We start from the raw sequence: 5,571 nt of genomic DNA on the forward strand, positions 1-5,571 counted from the left end.
ATGCTCTGCCGGGTTTTACTGCGTTATTCATCACTGCTGGATCCAGCTCACGGTGCCTCGGGCCAGGGTTTGGGTTTGCTATTTTTTTTTTTTTCTTTTTTCCTTTTTTTCTGTTTTTCTTTTTTTTCTTTTTTCTTCCCCTTCCTCCCCCTCACAGCCTCTCCGGGCACACGTGTGTGCAGCTGGGGCTGCGGCACCGCACCCGGGGGAGCACGGGCTGCACACACGGGATGGGAGAGCAATACAGGCACATGTATGAACAAGCACACACATGTGTGTTAATGTCTTGTGACCACACAGCACCGAAGCCCGACTCTGTCCGTGTCTCTTTTTTCTTCCCCTTCCTCCCCCTCACAGCCTCTCCGGGCACACGTGTGTGCAGCTGGGGCTGCGGCACCGCACCCGGGGGAGCACGGGCTGCACACACGGGATGGGAGAGCAATACAGGCACATGTATGAACAAGCACACACATGTGTGTTAATGTCTTGTGACCACACAGCACCGAAGCCCGACTCTGTCCGTGTCCTCCCCCAGACACCAGCTGTGAGCAGAGCGGGCTCGTCCCGCTTGTTTGTCATTTATCCCGACTACAGGGAAAGGGAAAAAGCAGCTGGGAGCAGAGGGGAGGGCTTGGGCGCAGCCTGGCCGGCCTCACTGGGATGAAGATGGAGGAAAAAAAGGAGGAAAAAGAAAGGAAGGAGGAAAAAAGAAAATAAAGAGAGGGGAAAAAAGCACTGAGAAGAGTTTAGAGCTGCAGCTCTGGCGCTGCCAGGTCACCCCCTTGGAGGGCTCTGGGGGAGCTGAGCTGGGCCTGCTCCCAGCATCTCCCAGGGAATGATACCAGTGGGTGTTTGCCATCCCAGCAAGCACGGGTCCTTCCGTCCCACGAGCCAAGTCCTTCCCGTGAGCCAAGTCCTTCCCACGGCGGCTCGCGCGACGCCAGCGCTTCTCCCCGGGCAGGGCTGAGCCCCCGGCCACGGTGCAGAGCGGGATGATCAGACCCACAGACCCCGTGCCCAGCCCACTCACACTCATTCTTCAGAAAACAAAGAACCATCCCGCTCGAGCCAAACCCAGAAACCTCCCAGCAAGTGCTGGGAATGAAAAAAAAAAGCCAAGCATGGATTTTCTGCACTGCCGGAGGGAGCAGAAGCCGCGTTTGGCAGCGGGTTGGGAGGGGATCCAGGTCCCCTTGCCCAGCTCCTCCTGCAGCTGCAGCTCCCAGTCGAGCCCACTGGGCTGAACTGGCCTCAATGGGTGGCTTTTTCAGCGTGTGTCACATGAAGCAGAAAGTATCACCCCTGTCCTGTCGCATTAGCAACGCAATTAGCGGCCCCACTCGCTGCTGCATCAGCAGTTTTCCCTCCATCTTTTCATGTGGTTTGATCTTGACTCAGAGCCCGTGATTAGAAGGGCTCCACTTACTTGTTATTTTTTTAAACTTAAAGGTCCCTGTTGTGACCTCGGAGAATATCCTTAATTATGCTTTGGGGCTGTGCCAAGCCTCGGATGGATGGAGTAAGAATGTTAACAGCCGACACCACTCCTCCAGTTTTGCTTCAGAGTTTTTATCAGCAATTTCACAGGCTCAGGCATTTGAGATCAACAAACTGTTCACAGAATCACAGAATCGTAGGAGTTGGAAAAGACCTTTAAAATCATCAGGTCCAAACATGAACCCAACACTGCCAATTCCACCTCTAAACCGTGTCCCTGAGCACCTCGTCTGCCCGTCTGTGAAATCCCACCAGGGATGGGGATTCCACCACCTCCCTGGGCAGCCTGTTAATGCCCTTCAAAGGGTTTCTCAGTTGCATCTCAGTCATGCTTTGACAAGTTGAATATTTACACTTTTTTATTTGAAAGTGTACATGTACCAGATATATATATACACACACACACACAGACATATATATATATATGTAATGTTTTCAGGTCCACCAGTAAATGAAATTAGCAGTAATCTTGAGAAGGACTCAACCTGACCTTGTTGCTGTGTGATGCTGTGGAAGTGAAGCTGGTCGGTGCTCTCATGGGATGTGAGGTCCCAACCCCTCGGGTCCGGGGGGTTTGTAGGTGCTGGGTGCCCGTGGGGGTTCAGGGCTGGGACGGACAGTGTCCGTCCTGCTCCAGCAGCACAACTGTCCCTGTACCCGGAGCACGATGCCAACTCACACTGGACAGGGGGGCAGCTGAGGGCAAACCAGGACACTGGGGGCTGTCCCAGAGGCAAACACAGAGTCAGGAGCACTGGGGCTGGGAGATCTTAAATGACAAAAGTGTAGAAATGGCATTTAACGGCGTCTTTTCCACCCCAGTCTGACAACCCATCATTTTATTGGGATAGAACAAACCCAAAATCACGAATTCCCATTCGGTTTCATCCGAATTTCCTGGAAGATGAAGATGGAGCCCCAGAAGCGGCACAGAAGAAGCCGGGAGGTGAGAGGAGGGCGAGGGGTGCCCGTCCCCCAGCAGCTCAGCTCCCCACTCCGGACCCACCGCGCCAGAGCAGGGCGGCACCGCGGCCCCTGGGACGCTCCACAGGGGGACCCGCGAGGAAACGGGCTCTGGCTTTGTACCACTTATTATTCTTTATACTCTTTACATTATTATTATTTATACTCAGTATGGTAATACATTATAATTACCACTCATTTATTTCACAGAGACTTTTGATGTGTGTGATTTTATAAATACAAATAGGACCAGCTGGATTTTGGGTGGAATGTGAAGACATCTCGTAACTGACGTGCTGCCGTGAGCTGCACTGGGGACCGTGAGCTGCTCCTGTAGCCACCAAGCAGTTATTTTATCTTAATATCTGATGTGTCTCCTCAAAGCATCTTTTCATAACCGTCAGGTGAGTAAATGCAGTCACCATAAATCCTGCTCTTGTACTGCCTCTGACCCCACTCCACAGCCACCTCGCTTGGAAAGTACCGAAGGGAAATTTATGTAAAGCCTTTGTTTTAATTGCAAACAATTCAAAGAAATCAGTCCCTGCTGGGAAGTTGGCAGTTTATGTTGCTATTAGATGAGATTTTATTACAGCACGAAGCTCACACTGCTACTCACTGGGGGTACAGGCGTGAGCTGTGTCAAGGAAAAGAAAATTCAAGGGTTTTATTTACTGCTGGGCTGAAGATACGTGGCTTTTTAAAAACTCAACTGGTCACATTTGGAGGAATTTTATGGCAGCGATTTTGTTCAGGGGCTGTGAGACTGTGAACACCAAGTGCAATGTCTTCCTCACCCCCCGTGGACACAGGGGCATTTCCCAGCCTTGTTCATTTCGGAAATGCTTTTTCACCAGTTTGGCTCCATTCTGCTTGATCCTGTTCTCGGGGTCCCGTCCCGCCCAACCCCTTACACCGGATCCCTGCAGCCCTTCCCGGGATGGGTGTCCCACCCCTGTCCCCCCAGACCCGCTCTCTGCCCCTCGCTGCTTCCCAAGGCCGGGGGGCTCTGCTGACCATCACAATAACAAATAAATTTTAAATAAATTCTGATTTTTTTTTTTTTCCTAAATAAACTTTGCTGTTTTTTTCTCAGTTAAATGTCCCGATTTACGCCCATTTGACGTGTGCACAAGTCAGTTTGCTCAGACGCAGGGATCTGCTCCTGGTTTGATCAGAAAACTCTGGTACAGATTCCCCTCTGGAAAATGGATGTTATCAATGCGACAGCAAACCCGGCAAGGCCTGGGAAATGCAAGTAATAATTTAAATTAAATCGCTATTCTGAACTTAATTATCAGAAACTCTCCCACTCTAGAACGTAACGGCAGCAGCAATTAGCTGTCGTGTAAATAACTTTTGCATATGAGATGAATAATGAGAACAACATCACCAACCTGATGGGGTTGTCAGAACCAGCCCTTCCCAGGCACACAGCAACAACTCCACAAAAGCATTTTGGAGCCATTTAATGAAAAAAGCAGAATTTTATTATATGGTTTCTGTCCATTATTCGGCATTGCTGTAAATGGCTCACATTTACCGCAACTTCTGTACAGATGTGTGGCTTTGTATTACCAGAACAGCAAATTTAAATGAAAAAATAAATGTTCAACAATTCCACACAAGCTTTTACAGCCCAACATTTCACTGAGTAGGTGAAAACTACAGACTAGTTACTACAGAATTATTCAGCATGAATAAAAAACTACAACTTTTATTTTTAAACAGGAGTCACTGGTTTAAATTTTTTTTTTTTTTAATGCTGTTCAAAATTACTGTGATAAAAATAATGATTTTTTATTTTTTTTTTTTTTAATAATGCCATACACCGGTATGATATAGGATTTGTCCCCAGTATATATCTTTTGTTTAATATACAAAATAGAATAATGACACACCGCGGACTCTATGCTGTTACGCGAGTTAGTTTGGAGGTGGGGGATATTTTCATACACACAGCCTTTCGTCAGGGAACGCGGCCGCTCGCCCTTCGAGAGGCCAAATCCTTCCCTGAAAATTTGGTTCCTATGTGAGATCGATGGCTCAGCAACACCTGGTTGCGGACTGGACTAAGGACAGAGCTCAACTGGTCCAGAGCACGTACAATCGCTTCAACATCCCACTCTACGGTACGACCCTGAAGTCCTCCCTCGCTGAACTGTGACTACGGGAAACAGGATTTTGCTGACGTTCATCCAGGCACTTCCTCCTGTTTTCTACCCCTTTTTTTCTCTGTGGAAACGGCGAGGTGGTTATCGGGCTTTGATTGGCACCTATCCCCAGCCCCCTCCCTCCCTCCCTCCCTTCCAGTCCCAAAGCTCCTGACCCCCACTCCGGGGCCACCGCCGGCTCCCAGGGCAATGCCCCGGCTGTGCGGGGTGACAGCGTCTTCCTCTTCCTCTTCCTCTTCCCCTTCCTCCCCTCTCCTCTTCCTCCCCATCCCGCTCCCCGGCTGCCCCAGGGTAAGGCCATTCCTACGTCTGTGGGGTGCGGGTCCCACCAGGCAGCACGAGCGCGTCCCGAGCGGGCGGCGGCGGCCGTCCCTCGGTCGGACACATGCACTTTGTGATAAGGCACTGAAGAGACAAAGTCAGAATTCTCCCTGCTTTATCCAGAGTGCAGATACTACCCACTGCTACAAGGACTACGGATACACACAACATGGACTTCTCACTGCTCACTACAGCACTAGAACGTGGTTTTAATCGTGAAGTTTAAAACTTAACGGCACGCACAGGACGATTGCTTTCTTCTAACATCACAGTTTCCTTATTATTATTGAATCCATAAACTAAAAATGAAGGTACAGGCAGATAGACACCAAGGGGGCAGAGAGCCTCTTCTCCTACGTTATCCGCTCTCTCCAGGCGGCGGGAATCTCCTGGGGTTCACTTCACTGCCGTTGCTTTTCTGCTGGCAGAAAGAAGAGGTTTGGGTCTCTGTGCAGACACACAGAGGTTTGCAGACGCGCACGCACGCCCCCGCGCTCGCTCCTTGGCACAAGCTCTGACTGAGGTATCCGGGGATGCAATCAACAGGTAAGAACATTCTCCAAAGCAAGGACAGTTTTCCTCCGCGCTGCAGAGCCCACCTGACACCACACGGCAC

The sequence above is a fragment of the Antrostomus carolinensis genome, unplaced genomic scaffold, assembly GCF_000700745.2.
Source record: "Antrostomus carolinensis isolate BGI_N321 unplaced genomic scaffold, ASM70074v2 scaffold2782, whole genome shotgun sequence".
In the NCBI taxonomy this organism is placed as follows: Eukaryota; Metazoa; Chordata; class Aves; order Caprimulgiformes; family Caprimulgidae; genus Antrostomus; species Antrostomus carolinensis.